Source organism: Onychostoma macrolepis, chromosome 06 (assembly GCF_012432095.1).
Source record: "Onychostoma macrolepis isolate SWU-2019 chromosome 06, ASM1243209v1, whole genome shotgun sequence".
In the NCBI taxonomy this organism is placed as follows: Eukaryota; Metazoa; Chordata; class Actinopteri; order Cypriniformes; family Cyprinidae; genus Onychostoma; species Onychostoma macrolepis.
In genome coordinates this window covers 31,757,412-31,778,103 of record NC_081160.1, presented here as the reverse complement: position 1 = coordinate 31,778,103, position 20,692 = coordinate 31,757,412, and the positions used below count along the sequence as shown (strand labels likewise).

At 34.6% G+C, this 20,692-nt stretch overlaps 1 protein-coding gene across 1 annotated transcript in view; it reads left to right on the top strand.

Annotated features, from left to right (window-relative positions):
• Positions 1–20,692, top strand: part of LOC131542803 (cadherin-22-like) — a 220,011-nt gene that overhangs the window by 16,881 nt on the left and 182,438 nt on the right. The window lies entirely within an intron of this gene.

The following is a 20,692-nucleotide window of genomic DNA, read 5'->3' as shown; positions in this document are numbered from 1 at the left end:
ACTGCTGGATGAAAGGCTTGCATATGAAGCCTGTATGTCTAGAAACGCAGAGTTGTTGTTCTGATTGTTGTGCGGAGGCGGACGGCTGATCTCTGAAACAAATCAAAATGACGTTCTGAGGTGAACAGTAATTTAATTTAATTATTTAATGGTGGACCCACTTATTATAGAGGGTCAACAGCCCTTCATAATGACTTGACGTTCGGATGATGTTCTCTCTCTTGACCCTCCGCAGTGTTGGCGTATAGCTTCACAAAGTAACTGTTCATGTCGTTACTGGCTTATATGAACAAAACATTCATTATTCATCCTCTTATCAATCCAAAACCTTATGGGGAAGTTGCTGTATATGCCTTTTTACGACTTTACTATGGTATGTCTAGCTATTAGTTGTGTTTAGTGTAAATTATTAGGTAAAGTTTTAATGTTGTCACACGCTGGTGTAGAAATTGCTAGTAAATTAATCACAAAGAATTGGCAAGTAACACAGTGAAACAATAATAAGACTAATAAACTTTAACAGCATTAATAATATACATGAATAACATTACATTATAAACATTAATCCTTTTGAATTACAAATAATTGCAAGTAACACATTGAAACATGTAGCATGAATAAATGAAACACTGAAATAGTAATTTCTTGTAAAACTTAGTCTAATGATCTTATTTTATTTACAGTACTTTTTTTAATTGTGGAAAACTTCATTGTCTTGCTGAATATGCTGATTATTATCAACGTTGATATGATTATTTGATGAACAGAAAGTAAAAAAAAACCCAGCATTTCTTTGAAATAGAAATCTTTTGTAACATTATGAATGTCTTTACAGTTACACTGGAACAATTTAATGCATGCTTGCTGTATGAAAGTATTACTTTCTTTCAAATAAAATTCTTACAGACCCAAACTGTTGCACATAACTGTGTAATATAATAAATATAATTTTTCACGTATCTTAACTGCAGTATAACTACTTAAATTCTGTGTAGCATGTGCTTCAGGTATTTTCCCAGCATTGCTCTGGGGGATGTCATATACCAGGCAAGATATGCACATATCCTCGTCCAGACTCACAGGAGCGCGTGTCCAAGAGGAGGCGCGTGATAACACTGCTGGCAGCGCGTGAGGAGCCGCACCTGCTGCGTATTGCGGCTCGTCTCGCTGCCATAAATCCACGATTGCGTCAGAAAGCGTATCCCTGTGGTGCATTCTCCAATCATCCATGTGCAACACTGCCAAACGCCACATAATTGATTTGAGTGTGGCTCTGTGCCGGTGGACGCACCATGGCTTTGGTGACCACGTCCACGGTTGTGTTTGTGTGCAGGACATTCAGGAAGTCTTGAGTCCATTCCGTGCTTTAGTTGTATTTTCTTGTGCATAAAAGCGTCTCTGATACATGTCACTATTATTCCTGAAATCTTTCCTCTAGAGCAGTGGTTCCCAAACCTGTCCTGGAGGCCCCCCTGCCCTGCACCTTTTGTATGTCTCCCTTATCTAACACCTGATTCCACTCATCAGCTCGTTAGTAGAGAATAAGAAAACCTCAGGCATCTTTAAACAAAGGTGTTTCTGAATAACTTTTACTTCATGCAGTTTATAACTTTATTGCCTAATGCAGTGTTATTTTAGTATAATTGAGATTCTTCTTCTTCTTCACAAAAAAAAAACATATTCATTGAATTTACTAATTTTTTTTTTAAGGTAAGTGGTTGCAATCAATTTATTTTAGCTACATTTAAATAAACTAATTTATTTGTAAAATAAATTGATTGCAACCACTTACCTTAAAAAAAAAAAAAAAATGTAAATTCAAAGAATAATTTTTTTCAGTCTTCTTCTTCTTCTTATAGTTTTTATAATTTGAATTAGTTTTTAGTTTTATATTTTCCTTTTTTTTTTTTTGGAACTTTTAGTAATGTTGTGTTTTGTCATTTGTAGAAGTTTTTATTTCTTTATCTCTGTATACTTATTGTTTTTTACATTTATTTCCATTTTAGAACTTTTTAAACTAAATTAATATGAGAAATATTGCCTTGGCAACTAGCTGAAATAAAATGTATTTATAGGTTTTTTTATATACGTTTATATATATATATATATATATATATATATATATATATATGTATATACACACACACACACACACACACATATATATATATATATATATATATATATATTAATGCTATCAGACAATTAATCGCATCAAATTAAAGTTTTGTTTACATAATATATGTGTATTCTGTGTATATTTATTATGTATATATAAATACAAACACATGCATGTATATATTTCAGAAAAATATGTTATGTTTATATATTAAATTATATATAATAACATATAAGTATATAAATGTATATACATGTAAATATTTTCAAAATATATACTGTATGTTTGTGTATTTATATATACATAATAAATATACACAGAAAACATACATATATTATGTAAACAAAACTTTTATTTTGGATGTGATTAATCGTTTGACAGCACTAATATATATATATATATATATATATATATATATATATATATATATATATACATACACATACATTTCAATTATTTATTTAGTTTTTTTAACTTGGTTTAAGTTTTAGTTAACTATAATAACCCAGGCCTATGTGAACTAATTTGCTTAAAAAAAAAAATAGTTTTATAATATTTCTATAATATAAATTAGTATATATAATTAGAATTATCGTAAATTAGAATAAATATTAAAATACATTTCATAGAATAATAATTCTGGTAAAAAAAAAAAGACTTTATATTTGTCTTTTAAGAATTTGTATCGCATTTGTAACAATTTATTGACGTTTATTCTTAAATAAATCTGTTTAAGGTGATATTTGATGATTATAAAGAATATCATTTTGCAGTATGCAGTTGCTTGTGGTAAAGCCGTTTTGGCCGTCATACACAGCATGTTTTATTGATACCTGTTTGTCACTGTGAAGTGTTAACCAACCCACCTGCCCGTCTGGACAGTCTACCAGCTCACTGTCTGCGCTTCACAGAAGGACCTTGTTTGGAGTTGTTTTTGAGACTGTCTGACAGTCTCAGATGCCACAAATTCTTTTAACAAAAGTATTGTAATCCAACAAACCCCTTGGTGCGCATTCTGGCAGGCGTTGCTGCAAACTGGCTCATATTTTCATGTGCAAAAATTAATGCAGCAGATTAAAAACCTCATGACGTCAAAATTGGAGTTTTTTGGCTTTAGCTTTAAGCTCATTTAAATGCTACTCCTACAAGATGACAAAATAGCAAGCAGAAAATCATGGCTCAACGGTGTGTCTTTGGTTGTGCAAACGCACATACTTCATTTCTTCCTCAAGCACCAATTGATTGAGAAGTGAGAGTTTAGTGTATGGCTTTTGTCTATGGTACAAGCTGACTTGTGTGACATGTTTTGGTCTTCAATAGCCTTTTCAATAAGAAATGCATCAATGCAGGAAAGGAAACTGCGCTCGTCAAGCCAAGTCATTGCGTTTTAACTAGTGAAAGGAATCTTAGCATGCATTGAATGTTTTGTGTATTTTATGTTATTGCAATAGCATGAAATATTCTCAATGGGTCTGTTATTTCATCATGCTGTTGCATTTCCAGCATAATTGCTGCTGTGTTTGGCTTGAGCAGGTGTTATGAGGGTTGCTGAAGTCAAATGGGCAAAAGCGTCAAATCACTTAAGATGTATTGCTCATTCATAAACCCTAGAAAGAAAAAAGTGCCGATATCACACAGTGGATAAAACACAATCCCACTAATAAACTCCTAGAGCACATCAATAAAATGGAATAAAACTTGAGTAAAATGAGAAAATACTCCAGGTACGGTTCTGAGAATGTGAAATAGAGCTGAATAAAGTTATTCAGAGAACACAACATAAGCACTTACAGGGAAACAGGAGAAACAAGCAATTTCTTAAAGCGTAATTGTCGAGTTGTTCAAAATATCTGACTCATCAATAGTCTAGCAGTCTACACAAACTGATGTTGTAATTCCAAAAGAAAATTGTGTTTTTCATAGGATGCACTTTCACTGAAATATTATCTTCGTCTCAGGTGTTTCTCCATTAAGGAGATAAAAGAATACACCCCACAAAGATCTAGTATAGAGTTATAAACTGCATGTAGAAAGCAGCTCAGATCATTTGATGAGAAATGTTCGAGTTCATCTTGACATCTGACTTTTGATTTGCAGACTGCAGTGTCTCATTTGTGATTTTTTCGGTTGGTGTTAAAGTTCCCATGAACATCTGAAGTTGATCAGAAGTTGCTTCCTTACATCTCAGGAGACTTAATGGATTCATTTCTTTATGCATAAATATTCTTTTGGAGATATAAAATTGGATGCAAAGTTGATAGAAAATTGTTGACAGAATATGTGAGATATCAAAATGCAGACATTGTGGTCTGGGTAGAATTTGATTGGATTTTTTTTTTTTTTGAGATTTCTACTAAAACTCTAGAGGAGATTGAGGGTCTTTTTCTCAGGAGAGCCACATGAAATGCATTTAAATGTTTTTCAGCTTCAGGTATGTATAAGAAAACAGTCGATCTTGTTCATGAGAAAAAAATCTTGTACCAAGGATATTTTTAACCCTTAAAGACCTAGAACATTTTTGGGGCACCTGACACGCCTGTACTTTTCTTTGTTTTTTTCAGACCTATTCTAGCAGTCAGCATCCAGTGCCATATATCATTATAAACAGGAGAGCTTGATGTTTCAGTCTAGCCCATTTTCTCTTTGTTTTCTCTAAGAATGATCGAATTTCCAGAATTTTAAGAAAAACGCAAGCAATAATTGGGTGTTTCTTTTTTTGCTGTGCACTCAAATAGAAACTCCTGAAGTTTGGATTTTTTTCTTTAAAAAGTTGTATCTGTGTGTTTTACACTTCCAAATAAAATTTCTGTCTACATATAACATTCCCCAAGCAAGTTAAAGCCATTTATTACAATATTGTTATAGGCGCTTTTCATTGAAAAACAGGTCTATTTACTTTACTAACAATATAGATGTATCCAAAAAAACATTTAGGGAGTAAAGCAAATGGAAACCGTGTTCTATAATAACAAAATACAGTAAAAAAAAAAATATATATTTTCAATCTGAGTATGAACAACAAACACAAACAGTGCAGCAAGTTGTGAAAAAAGTGTCTTGTGCAACAAAAATACAAGCAATGCAAATGATTCACAAGCTACACACAACATGGGTGAGAAATATATAGAGTGCAATAGAAAAAAATAGTCCAAATGATCTTTATGAACTATATAAGTATTATTTATGTAATAAAACAGCCACTGCACTCTGCGTCAGAATTGATTTTACCGGGACATCGCCTCGCGACACAAAGACATGAATTCCAGTGCTTTATCCGATATGTACCACTTTTTCATCCTTGCTTTTGTTTTATTTTATGCCAAAGTGCTCTGTCCTGTGTTTTTCTGGGCTTTTTCAGAGAGTGCTCTCATGCAAGTGTGTTATTTTGTGTTTGTTTTCATGCACGTACGACACACTTTACTTTCACTTTGCGTTTGCTCAAATTCCCATAGAAACACGCTAAAAAAATGGTTCAAAAGACCAAAACCTATGTTTATGTGACAGTTTGAACCAATCTGGGCTCGGGGTGGGACTTAGCGTCAACAATCGTTCCTGTTTGGCTCAGAGAGACGAAATGCATTGGTTTCTTCTGACCAATCAATGTTGTCAAAATGTGATGACGTAATCACGTACACTACGGAGCCTCTGAATATCCAACTGAGACAAATCTCTGAAAAGTGAGCTGTTTTTTGGCTTGTTTTCCAGTAAAAATACCTAGAAATGCTTTAAACAGTTCTTTTTCCCTTGTTTTTTTCAGTGCAAAAATACACTTGTTTAATGATACACAAAAAACAGGCCTTGCTATCCCATGCAGTGTTGCTTCTCAAGCAAATTGATCTTGTTCCTAGCATTTTTAGATATTTTAACTGGAAATAAGTTCTAATAAAAAATACTCTGAAACATACAGTGGACTTCAATTTCTCCATTTGTTCTCAGTTTGATCATTTTATGTTCTTGGAAAACAGTTCGATGGTAAAAAGATCCTAATTTGTGATTTTACCTCCTTCAGGTTCCAATAGTTGAGACACTTTATGTGGATTTTTCCACATAAAGTCATTTTTTGACCTCTTTTCCGGTAAAAATAGCTGGAAATGCTTAAAACAAGATTTACTCGCAAAGCAAAGCTGCAAATAATATTATGTTTTTGTCAGTGCAGTAAGACAAAATACACTTGTTTAATGATGCACTCTCTTAAAAAATAATAATAAAATAAAAGTAATGCAGCATTGCTTCTCAAGAAAATGTATCTTGTTGCAAGGATTTTAAGATATTTTAACTGGAAATAAGATAAAAATACTCTTAAAGTAGGATAATCTGAAGTGAGAAACATGCAGTGGACTTCAGCTAATGTGTCCATTTGTTCTCAGTTTAATCTCTTTGCGTTCTTGGCAAGCAGCTTGATGTTAAAGAGATCTCATTTGTGATTTTACTTCCTTCAGGTTTATATAAGAAATATTTTAGCCACGTAAGCATGCTAAAATGCCTATAGTTTGTTTAGATGGCAAATGTTAGCATGCGTCAAGCGGTCTGCCAAAACAGATGCAATTCTCTGTTCGAGGAAGAGGATGTTAATTCAAAAATATGTCGCTTCCAAGTAGCAGCAGCATGTTTCGTTCTGTACAAATGTTTTAACTCATGATTATTTGCTCTGAAATCCAGTCAGCAAATGAGCAGTGAGCTTCATAAGTCTTCTGAAAGTCTGGGAGTGCTGCCATGGATGTAAACTTGCTGCACATCCAGTAAGCCTTCCTCTTTTTTTCCACCGTTCCCTCGCTGCATCCTAAATGAATTGAGTGTCGGCGAGCGATAGCGTCTTCCTCTACGGCTCCTCTGAGAGCGAGGCATGGAGGAAATGCTAACAAGGATGGTCTGACCACAAAGAGCGCCACACTCATCAGAGAGATCTCTGTGTGCTGGAGAAAGAGCAGCTTTGTTGTGCTGCTTTACACAGCTAGGCGGCCGTGTTATAACTCGGGCAGCACACAATGCAATGGCTCCTTTCACTCTTTTAGTGACTTTCCTGTTGGTGTTGTGTGTCACGTCTGCATAGCAAAATAAATTTAGCTTGGATTATTGTGATTATTGTATTTTTTTTTCTTTGCATGTTTACACATTGTTGTATCTACACACACACACACAACTACCATTCAAAAGTTTGGTGTCTATAAATGTATTTTTTTTAAATCTCTTATGCTCATTCAGTAAAAAGTGAAATATTACAATTTAAATTTCTATTTTAATATTTTTAAATGGATTTTCCCTGTGATTCTCATCAAATTATTCTTTGATATTTTGTAACATAGTGAATAGCTTTACTGACACTATTGATCGATTAAATGCATCCTGGCTCACCATAGGTATTCATTTCTTTCAAAACCAAACCCAAACATTTTATGTTGACCATATAAGACCAGGAATGTGCTTTAAGAAAGCAAACAGAGTCAACTTTAACCTTTAGTTAGGCAATGTACTGCAAATAATGACTTTCTATGTTTTCTTGTAAAAATACCTAGAAATGCTTAAAACAAGATACATTTGTATCTGTTTAAAAAATCCCTTTGATTCTCATTAAATAATTCTTCGATGAATAGAAAGTTAATGAATGAACAGCTTTTAGTTGAAATAGAAATCATTTGTTATATTATAGATGTCCTTACTGTCAATTTTGATCAATTTAATGCATCCTTGCATAATACATTTCTTTCAAAACCGACCCCAAACCAGGGATGTGCTTTTAAAAAAGCAAATAGAGTCAATTTTAACCTTGGTTAGTCAATACACTGCAAATAATAACTATGACAATTTTTTGGGGGATATATTTTCTAGTAAAAATACACAGCAATGCTTAAAAATATATTTTTTAAACATTTGTAAATGTTTGTAAAATAAGTCACTTATGCTTACCTAGTAAAAGTGAAATATTACATTTTAAATGAATCATTTGGTACAATGCACTTATTGTGTACATATACGTGTTTACATTGTACTTATATTTTGAAAAATACCTACGTATATGTAATTACATCTGTAATTAATTTCTGTAATTACATTTATAATTACACTGTTGACCCATCCCTCACACCTTAACCCACCCTTAAACCTACCCAGACCACCAAACCTGTCCCTGACCTTACCCGTATCCCACCTCAATAGCAGCAAATGTGTTTTACAATACAATATGAACACAATAAATAGATTTTACTTACTTTTTGATGCAACTTCATAGTAGTTAAGGCCACCTAATATACAGCATGACCAAGAATTCTCTGATGAATAGAAAGTTCAAAAGAACAGCATTTATTTGAAGTAGAAATCTTTTGTAACATTATAAATGTTGGTAATGACAATTGAATGTGTCCTTGCTGAATAAAAGTAGTATTATTATATATAGAGTGAGTCACTTTCAACATTCAGTTAGTCAATACACTGCAAATAATGAGTTTTTAAACTTTTTTTTTTAGCAAAAATACCTACAGAAATGCTTAAAACGAGATACATTAACTCGACTATCAAAACTGCATAAGATATGAAGTCATGTTTTCTTGTCTTTGCCAGTGCAGTAAGATCAAATACACTTGTTTTAAAGATATTTTCTCTGAAAAAAAAAAAAAAAAGTCTAAATATTTCAAGCAATGTTCCTTCTCAAGTAAATTCATCTTGTTCCTGGGATTTTTTTTTTTTTAGATGTTTTAACTGGGAAAATAAGATGAAGATGCTCTTTAAAAAATAATTTTCTTAAGTGTATGTGCTGTAGATGATAACAGATGTGTTTTGTCAGTGAGAAAACAACACAATATGCCATTCCGCTGCTGATCTGGGCATTTGTGCACTTTTACTAGTCTAAATAGCCTCGCCAGACTACAATCGGCATCAAAGTCTTCTTTTGGCGGTCTGGTGCAACCGCTGGCGCTTGAAGTGTTGATCAAAGACGTCCCAAGGAAAGAAGCGCAGACACATTCAACTCCACCTGTTTTTACCCAGTAGTCTATTTGAACCAATTACACTTAAAGTTTTTTTTATCCCGAACCGCCTGAAGAAACACAATAGACACCTCTGAAGGCGTCAAAAAAATGTCTCCTCCGGTTTCTGTCTCTTCACCGTTCACTCAGACCTTTGTCTCTGCCGAAAACAAACCCAATGCTTGGGATGTTCTGTCTTAGTATGCAATTTCAGCCCAGTTAGCTAATGGCGTTTCCTGTCGAGTCGGCCAGCTCTATGAATCAGAGGCTGTTAATAGCCCATCGGTAATGCGGCTCACGCTGAGCTGGGCTGCGCTGGTCCCTGGGGGCTCTGGCTCTATGGCAGATCCATTATTCATGGTTCAACCTGGGCTGCTGGGAGCCAATGACACCTGAAGCAGCACAATCACTCAGGGCTTGGAGGGAGATGCCCCTGCCAGGACTGGAGGGCTGGAGGTCAATCCACCCGAAGACCCGCGAAGCTCAGGTTGTGCCAAAGCTGTTCCCACGACTCCATGGACAGATAAGAGAACACCAAAGAGCAAACGCCTGCGAGTTTGAGGCAGGACATGTGTTTGTGCACTTCTCAAATATTGACAGTGGTGATGTTCGGCAACCGCTGTTTTACATTTCTGCATTTGCCATATTACTTCAATTTTGCAGTCGTGATTTCTGAGTACTTTCTGCTGACATATCATGCTGCACAGCATTTTGTGATTATTAGTGTTGGCCAATAATTTATACACATCTATATTAGGGATGCAATGATACCATTTTTTCAGATCCGATCCGATCCAGAACATTCTGAGTATCGGCCAATTCCGATCCGATACAGGTTTTTTTTTTTTTTTTTTTTAAATCAATATATAATTTCTATACTTCTGTGTCACTCTTCACACAATCTATTAGACAACTTAATTTTAATGAAAAAATAACATGAAAAAATATATAGCGGCTGTGTAAAACGTTTGGTCATGCGTTTTGTAATATAAATCCGATCGCTCAAACCACTTCTAGGAGGTGGTCTGGGCCGCATTCCAGACGAAACTGGACATGTGTAAATGCATCTGGTTGTTGAAACCACATATGCTAATTTTACTCCTCCCAAAATGTAAAAAATAATAAACGTGTGAGACCGTGTCACAGGCTATGACATTATAGTCAGATATGACTGCGCTAATGCAACATGCATCGCCGCGGACGAGTAGCTGAGTATCTCTTCAACAAGCAGACGCTCAAACTGCCGCGACTGAAACTGAAAGTAAGACACAGCTAGACGCTCAACACAATCATCTTCATTAAAAGTAGTAAGACAAACCTATCTTTCCAGTGCTGATGCCACACGCTCTCCTATTGCAGTCTTTGATCTTGAAATGAGCTGATAATTAATAAAATGCAGCGCTTATATTTTTATTTTGTTGACGTGAACTTCGTTAAATTTAAATATAGCGTGGGAATTAAAGATCGGATTTATATCTGTTTTGCGACTATGTGACCAAGTGTAAATGGAAACGTTTTAACAAATCAGACTGATATCCGATCAGCGAAAACGCACATGGAATGAGGTGTAAACAGGCCCATTCATAATCTATGACAAAAATACTATTATAAATTAGGTTAGTGGATAATTTAGCACCAAAATTTATTCTAGAAAAATCATGAGTGCAAAATTTTATAAAATCTAAACATTTAGTGAACTAAATAACTAAAATAATTTAGTGGGGAACAAATAAAAGTGAATATGTGAAGGACTAAATCTGGTAAAATGATACACATTGCTCTTTGTATTGTTGTAAAATACATTAATGAAAACAAGTAAATGTATTTATTTATAAATATGGTAACACTTTACAATAAGGTTGTATTAGTTAACATTAGTTAATGCATTAGTTAACATGAACTAACAGTGAACAAAGCATCTGTTCAGCATTACTTAATCTTTGTTCATGTTAACTTATTCTTATACTACAGGGCTGTTGAATGCTTGAATCTGATTGGCTGACGAACGTTCTAAAGTGTGCAATTATTTTCAGGGAAACGCACAGCGAACATAGTTCCAGGCATCTCTTGACCGCATTACATGACCATATCACTTCGCCAAATGATTTCTGTTATTTCAAAGGTCTTACAACAGCAAAATAACCAAAACCCACAACAACACTGGCCAAACAGAAAAAATATAGTAAACAAAAGTATAAAAACGACAGATCATGTCCATGTTTTTGCCACAAAATTACGCTTTATTATGTACGGAAAGCACATACTCTATCTCTCCCGCTCTCTCTCCCTCACAGACCGCACATACATTACAGTTACAGTTTGCACACACACTAACATACATCGCGCTAATGTTGTTAGCGCTACTCTGACGATTTTATCAGTAAACAACTTAAAAACTACATGACTTCTCACAAGCGAGGTAACAACAACGGAGCTGTTCGTGAACAAAATGAGCTAAGTTTCACTATAACTAGAGACATTGCTGCCGAACACTATTGAGAGACGCACAGAGGTAATCTCTCTCTCTCTCTCTCTCATAACTTACTTATTAACTGTATTAACTGCATTAGTCTGTTATCAAATATCTATCAGATCTATCAGACGTCTGAATATGTCCAGTGAGTCCTGTTCCCGCGTGCGATAAGCCGCCGAATCCCGAGAACACTAAGTAAAAATAGCAGTATTTTTTAGTGATATGCTATTTACACAGTGCAAATAGCTTTAGATTCTATTTATTCTATGTTAAAATAGCAGGATTCTGCTAATTACTTATTGCAAATATTGAATAAAAGGGTATGATTAATTGTGGTGAAAAACATTATTAGAGAAAAACATTACTTATTGCAAATAGAGGCAATTATCTGCACCTCTGCATTGTAATACCTTTATAAAACAGTATACAATAACTTATTGAGTGTAATTTTTGAATTTTACTTCAAATGATTAAATGGATGCCACCTTATGCGACAAAACTTTTTGATTATTTCCTTCATTTTTATTAAAAAATAAATGCTTTTCTGATGTGATTTGAAATTTGAAATTTGAAAAGGGAGAAAAAAAGTGGAGTGGGTGGAGTTAGTATAAATAGCCTCTGCCAATAATCGGGCTATTTGCACTTAAATAGACACCGATTTTTTTTTTTATATTCCCAACAATTAAACAGTTGCCCACAGGAAAAAACAGGGGGTACTGCAGCACCCTCAGCACCCCCACTTCCCGCGCCTCTGCAAAGAGATATTCTTTATCAAATTTAAGACTCTGCCACGCCCCTCATTCAAACACGCCCCCACATGTCTACGTCACGATGTGGAAATATTTGCGTAACACCGCCCAAATGTTCACGCAAAGAAAGAAGGCGTGTTTTCAGTAACCGCAGTAGTGTTGATGCAGCCGTGTCAGGGAGACGCTGTGTGCTTCTGTGTGAAAGCAAAAGCAATTTATTTAGCCTTCCAGAAGTAGATGCATTTAGGAATCATAAAGATTAGTTACAACAGAACAGCACAACCCAGATGTTATCACAACGCATTTTATGGACGACCGTTTTGTGAACCTAGGAGAGGAGGTAATTCTGACTTTGCTATGACAATCTGGCACTTCTGAATCAGCGACTGTATGTTTTGTTATTAGTTTAAGTATTTGCTAGTATTTAAGTATGACTGTTCAAATGCGGAGTTTTGCACATCGTGTGTGTGTGTGTGTGTGTGTACGTGTGTCACATCACAGCATGTCAGCTATCTTAATCACAGCTTGTGTGCAGATACATATGAGCATTATCACTGTGTCTGTCACACGACTCTGTTCCTCTCTTGGGCTTGAACTGATAGTAAAACTATGGACATTATTAACTGTCTTTACGTTTATTTTAAAAGCAAGCTCGCGATTATGGAAAAGGGGCGTTACATTTCCGACGAGTGCTTGTGGTTTTCGGCCAATCACAGTGCACTGTGCCAGCTGGCCAATCAGAGCAGACTGTGCTTGTCAGAAGGAGGGACTTTGTAGAAAACGAAGCGTTTGAGAGAGGCGAGGCATAGAGGACCTACAATAATGTACAGTATTTGAAAAGTAATGTGTTTTTGAACATTAAAGCATGTCAACATATTCTGTTACACCAAATACACAAAATAATGATCTTTAATGATCTTAGTTCATGTTAACTAATGCATTAACAAACACATTAGTATATGAATAAGTTAACATGAACAAAGATGCGTTGTTCACTGTTAGTTCATGTTAACTAATACATTAACTAACGTTAACTAATACAACCTTATTGTGAAGTGTTACCAGAAATTCAATGTATTCGCATTATTTTATGACATGTGTATGTCGTTTACAGGACTCCCAGTTTTACGTGAAGCTCCATTAAATGTTGATTTGATCTGGTTTGTTTGGCTGTGATTTCCTCGGCCCACAGCGAGAGGTTATTACAGGACCCCACATTTGTCACCCACGACGATGCTGGAATTTGGGGCCAAATTTAATTTCTTTTAAGAGCAACATTCGTCAGCGAGGATGTTGTTCATTAACAGCGCCTGCAAGTTTCAAATTGGAGTACAATTATGTTGAAAGCGAGCGAGACTTATGTGTAAGTGTTCCTTAAGGTATTTAATGAGTTTTGGCCAGCTCTTCGCTCATGTAAATCTTAGTTTCACAGAGGAAAGTTTTATTGCGCCGCGGCTGCTCTTTCATAGCTCAGAGACTTAATGGTGTTCTCAATTATCTGCATTTAAAAGATTGACTTTGTTGTGTTTCGGCTAAAAATAGACAGAAATGAGTCAATAGTTGTCATAGAGTAAGAGTATCATTAGTATCATTGTGATACTATTGTAGTTTTTAATAATATTTTGAATCAGTTTTGTTTTTATATCCATATTTATTTTAACTTTATGTATGTGTGTGTGTGTGTGTGTTTGTCATTTTTAGTAGATTTTGAAGAGAAACGGTTTTTATGCACAAATCAATCATTCCCAATAAGTTAACAATGAAACAATAGTTTTTTACATTTTATGTTCTCTTTGATAGTAATACATTATTATTTATATTTATATTATTTATATTTAAACATCAGAATTATTTTAATATCATTGATGTATATTTATATTTTTATTAATAGTAATTTATATTTTGAATTAGTCATCATCATATCATCAATCATTTATTTTGAATTAATTTTTTTAAATATGCTATATAGATTATCAAGTTGTTGTTGTTTTTTTTTAATGGTTTTAGTTTCATTTAACTATAATAACCCTGGCAATAAGCCATAAAATGAATGTGCACAGTAGTTCAAATTATTTAAATTTAGGAGAATATGATGAGAAATATTTGAGTTTATACCAAGATGGATGCAAACTTTGGTAACTTGGCAAATCTGAGCATAGTTTTTTTTTTTACTTTAGGATTTGAAAACATTCAGCATCATCTAAATTCACATTAAGAATCAAAATGACTCTTGAATTTATGCTAACTAAACTGAAAATACAAGTGCAGCAAAGACGTGACTCGGGCAAAATCAGCATGATTGTTGCATATTTACCTCAAAGTACTGAATTTGCTCTTTGCCATCTGAAAAGCTTGCGTCATGTCATTTTCACCTCCACATCTGTGACGTCAGCAGCGCTGGCTTCAAGCATATATAATGGTTTATAATAGCAGTCATTACATTTATTAGCCTGGCCTTCAATGTACTTGTTTCTAAATCAATAAATTCAACAGGTCTGTGGGTTTTCCGTATATATCAGTGCATATTTCCCAGCTCCCACATTATTAATGCATCTCACCAGTGAAGTCATAACAAATAATAAATCACACCAGGGACCAGAACCTTTCACATTAAGTTCATGTTCTGTTTCACTGGGCTGGAAAGAAGGCAAACGAAAGAAAAGAAAACACACGAACAAACGCTCTGGTATCTCGGAGATCAATCCGCTTCTGTGACTTTCACCCATCCTAGTCATTATCCTATTTATGGATATAATGGGCTGAGTAAGTGTGATTATTTTGTGTGTGTGTGTGTGTCTGACCTTCCCAGCCACCAGCATCTTAACAGCATCTTTTTTTTTTTTTTACACTGTGTATTCAGATGGGGAACTGCAAGTAAATTGTAGTTGTGGAAATGTAAATCTTTCCTCATCTCCTGCTATTTTCCCTGTTATTGTTTTTCAGTTATTAATTCATATGAATGAGAATGCAAGATATATGTGTGTTTGACAGTGTATAGGGACACCTCAGGGTTTGATTTAATGGCTGCTGTTTGGCAACTTATTTGTAACCAGAAAATGGTTTCTTGGAATATACTAAACTTTGGGGTTGGAATGATTTATTAATTTTTTATGTTTTTGAAAGAAATATTTTTTTGTGCATATATAAGTCTGCATTTATTTGATAAAAAAAAAATACAGTAAAAACAGTACAATTGTGAAATATTATACCTTAAAATAACTGTTTTCTATGTGAATATATGTTAAAATGTATTAAAGCTGAATTTTCAGCATCATTACTCCAGTCTTCAGTGTCACATGATTCTTCAGAAATCATTCTAATATGCTGATTTGCTGCTCAAGAAATATTTCTGATTATTATCAATGTTGAAAACAGTTGTGCTGCTTTATTTTTTTCTGGAAACTGTCATAGATTTTTTATTTTCAGGGTTATTTGATGAATAGAAAGTTCAAAAGAACATCATTTATTTAAAATAGAACGCTTTTGTGGCATTATAAATATCTTCACTGTCGCTTTTGATCAATTTATGCACATTCAGTTTTTCACAGGCAAGCAGCACCCACATTTGTAGGCTGACTATACATACGCTATATTATTTTTAGTTGCATGTAATGGAGAAAATAGTTTGCAAAGCACATTTTAGCATGCAGATGTACTAGTGAACGGCACATCTTGTTAAATCTGCCTCAGATGTATTTTTGTCAATACCCACACATGCCTATATAATGAGATTTTATAGAAATCCTCGTAAACAAAGCCAACGATCTATGAAATGCTCTTGAGCAAGCAGAAGTTGTGTGAGATCATCAAAATTTTAGCAAAAGTGCATTGTACAAGATCAGAGTTCATAACCTACAGAATACAAGAGAGAAATACTAATCTTACACACCTGATCTACTCATCACACCATCTTTAGCTCAACCCTCTGCATTCCCAGCTTCTTTGTAGTGTCAGACTGCCAGCAAATTGCTCTGAGACTATTTGAGGGAGTTTTTACTTGATGCTGTAAATTGCTTTAATAGCACAAGCTGACATGCATAATTTGTTATTTTCCTCCCTTAATTCTTGGCAAAATGGAGTCTATCAGCATTAGACCCCGGAGACGCTGGATTCCTCGCCCCTTTTCAGGCGAAATTAAGCTGAGAAGATATTGCTGTATTTCTGCATACATTGAGATTAAGTTGCAGCTCTGTGTGTTCATAGAGAGGGGCTCCATATGTCTGAGCATTGCCGCGTGGCTGTAGCTATAATCGTAGAGCTCACATTTTATGTGATGCTTGTGCCTTTTTTCATTTTCACTTTATTTGAGCTTAATTTATTGCTTTTTCTCATAGATTTCCAATGCATTACTCTGCCCGGTGCCCTCATTACTTAATGCTTGATTGTATGCATTTATGTTAAATGCATAAAAATGCATCTGTTAAATGCGTAAAAAATGCAAAGTGTTTTAAAATACATTAAACTATTGCGTTTTCTCCCAAATTCCCAATGCATTACTCTGCTCGATTACTTAATTGCATAATTTTTCATTTTAAGCTTTTACGTTAAATGCATATATGATAAATTCATAAAATGTTAAAGGGGTCCTATTATGGTTTTTCACTTTTTGAATTTTAGTCAGTGTGTAGTGTGTATGTTTGGGCATAAAAAGATATACAACGTTACAAATCTCAAAGTCCACTCCAAAGGGAGATATTTAGTTTCCCTTTTCAAGAACTACAACGAACGGTTCATTTGGACTACAGCGTTGTGCGGTGTTAGTGATGTCACAAAGCGGCCTATTAGAATAACATTAAAATAAATCCCACCTACGGAAATTCGAATGGTTGGCGGGTGGGGAGAACGCTTGGTAGAGCACTGCACGTTTCAAAATCGAAACCCGGTGCGAGTGTTTTTATATCACTGTATTTCTGAAGGAAACCGACTGACTTCAGAAAATTTTGGATGTCATTTTCATTTCTTCTTGCATGTAATGTCTGATAAAGCAGCATTTGTGAGCAGAGCGCTGCTTTGTGTACAGCCGTTACCGGGGAAACCTCCATCTCTACCACTCCAACAGCGCCTCCTGATGGCAGAGAATTAATTTGCATATATATGCCACCACAAATAGTGTATTTGTGGGACTATGGTATAAATAAATTCAACTGTATAAGATTCACTGCAATTCATGTTATAATGTTAGAATTAAAGAACAATAAACATAATACATATTACCGTTGCACTTATCTGTACATAGTAAATGCAGTTATTTTTAAGCTGTTGTTGACATCCTATCTAAAACGTGATTTAGCTAAAAAACAACAACAACAACAACAATAACATTACCACTCTAATATGTCTTGCAATATCCGTGCGTGCAAAGGTTCTGCGCGATCCTCTTTATATGACAATATTGATGCCATTGATGGAGCAGATGGAACTTGCTGCTTTGGCAAGGGGCGGGGCAGTACTGAAATACCGTCTAAACTGTTCGCCCTGGGATCTGTTCACAACGCACTGGGACAGCTAACCAGTCACAACACATTTCGTCTTTCGGAAGGCGGGCCTTCATCAAACCGGAACTAATCCAGCCGTTTGTGTCAGGCTGGGGAGAAAGGTATTGTAATAATGTAAATTATGTGAAAAATAATGCGATTTTCGAACCACCAAGCATGAGAGCATGTTCTAGTACACCCCCAAAACAAAATCAAGATTTTGTAAAAGAGCATAATAGGACCCCTTGAAAGTGTAAAATGTGTTAAAATGTATTAAAGTATTCCTTTTTCTCAGAGATTCCCAATGCATTACTCTGCCTGACACCCTCATTACATAATTTTAGATTTTATGTTTTTGTTGAATGCGTAAATATGCATCTTTGTTGAATGAATCCGTTAAATACATAAAATGTATAAAATGCGTTGACACATTTTTTCTTACAGATTCCCAATGCATTCCCAGTGCATAATGTTTGATTTTATGCATTTATGTTAAATGCATAAAACGCATTAATGTGTAAAATACATTAAAATATAGTTTTTTCTTAGATATTCCCAATGCATTTATTTGCGCAATGCATAATAATGTTTCACTTTATGCATGTGCACAAAAATGCAGCTTTGTTAAATTAAATGCATAAAATAAGTAAAATGTGTTAAAATTAGGGATGCACGATATTATCGGACCAATATTGGAATCGGCCGATAATGGCTTTAAATGTAAATATCGGCATTGGCCTGATATGAAAAATTATGCCGATATGTCTTACTGATAAGAGGAATACATTAACTCACATATGCTCAGGGTGTGCTAGCGATTAGATCACGTCAGAATTGTGGCTCATTCTTGAAGAAAAGTTTTGCCTGAATGGTGATTGGATTCACTGTTTTGGATCACTGCATTTAAAGTGAGAATGCATTTACAGAATGACGCCTTCGGTGTATGATAGAGTAAACAGTAATAGCACGTGCAGCAGCAGCCTCACCGGGGTCCTAATGCCTGCTCTGTAAGTGGTTTTAATTCCGTAGGAGGCGCTGTTGGCCTACTTCTAATAAAATGTAAGCAAAATACACAAATAATATTTAGACTGTGATTTTTATTTATTCTGATTAAATAAAGCAGTAATTGATGCCATGTAATTAAAATCATGAGTATGTTTTGATTTAAAGGTCAGAAGCTATAACTTACATGAACAACAACAACAACAAAAAACACAAGCATGACACTTAAATTAAATAATTTTATATATATTGATTTATTAATTAATGTGTAATATGTTATATTTTTTAAACTAATTATGAGCTCTAAAAGATTTTCTGAATTTTTACAACTCTTTTGCTTTAGACCATTTACAAATGTTAAATCATAAAATAAAATGTTAAGGTTACCACTGCAGTGATTAATACATAGTTTATTTATAGTTCTTTTCAAGTCTTCAATGTACTGTCATTATAAAATAACTTTATTATTGTTTATTTAATTCTAACAAATAAGTTCTTGTTAAAAACCAACCAAAATTTAAAATAATTATAAATCGGCATCGGCTATCGGCCATCGGCCAAAATGAGTTGAAAATTATCGGCATATCGGATATCGACAAAAGTCCAATATTGTGCATTGCTAGTTAAAATGCTTTGAAATGTCACTTTTTCTCAGAGATTACCAATACATTACTCTGTCCAGTGATCTCGTTGCATAATAATGTTTGATTTTATGCATTTCTGTTAAATGCATAAAAATGCATCCTTGTTAAATGCATTTGTTAAATCCACATAATGTTTAAGTGTGTTAAAATATTGCGTTTTCTCAGAGATTCCCAATGCATTACTCTGTTCGATCTTTTTAATCTATGGACACATGTAAACCTGGTTTTACCCCCTTACTACAAATTGATTGCTTTGCTAACCCAGATTTATGTTGTCTTAATGATGATTCTGGTCTTTGTATAAGTTTAATACAAAAGAGAATGTTGTTTGCTGGTTTTATGGCCTCCTGAAAATAGTGACTTGTGAATGTACAACAGCACAAATTAATGAGGCCAAGCCCTCTACTATTGATGCCTGGCAGTGTTTTTTCTTTAACATACTTGATTATATAAAGGAATGGCTTGTTTTGTTTTTTTATTTTTTCCCCTCCCTCTCTCTCTTCCTTTTGACTGGACTCTTTAAAGTATTGATTATATGTCTGTATTATTATTATTATTATTTTTTGAATGGATGGATGTTATGATGTTGTGTGTAAAAAAAAAAAAAAAGTTGATAACAAAAAAAATATGCATCTTTTGAAGGGCTAAGTTCAGGCGAATCCAGAACTGGCAGCTGCGATGATGTTAGTGGGAAATAAAATACCTAATGTTAGTTAAGGACTAGTCTTGTATGCATTCAAAGTTGGATGCAGTTGAATAAATGCTACTGTTAGCTTTGCATTTGTTTGCGTATGTAATGTTAGCGTTTGTTCTGCAGGTGCATGAACATTTACACACCTGTCTGTGCTTCAAACAGCATGTTTGTCCTTTTTTCCCCCATTTTCCTGAAGCACCACCATGTTTATATGACATTTCCTGTAAATCCCTGCTGGAAAAAAGCTAACTGTGACTGGAACATGATAACTAGTTTCTTGCTGGTCTAAGCTAGTCATTAGCTGGTCGACCAGCCGTCATGCTCCAAAAACCAGCATGACAACCTGAAGCTGTGCAGGGATTGCACTTTTTCCAAGAAAGAAGAAAGTCTGAGATGAATATTGACGGTTGCCCGGACTGACCAGTGCTGCTTTGTTATAGCTGCTGGAGGTGGTTAACCAAGGTAATCTTGCTGGTTAAGCTAATTAAATAGCCTGAAGGGGAAGCTGGTATCCCATTATGGTGCCCAGCTTTGCTGGTCTTTTCTGCAGAGATGAAAAAGAAGCTCAATTTGCTTCA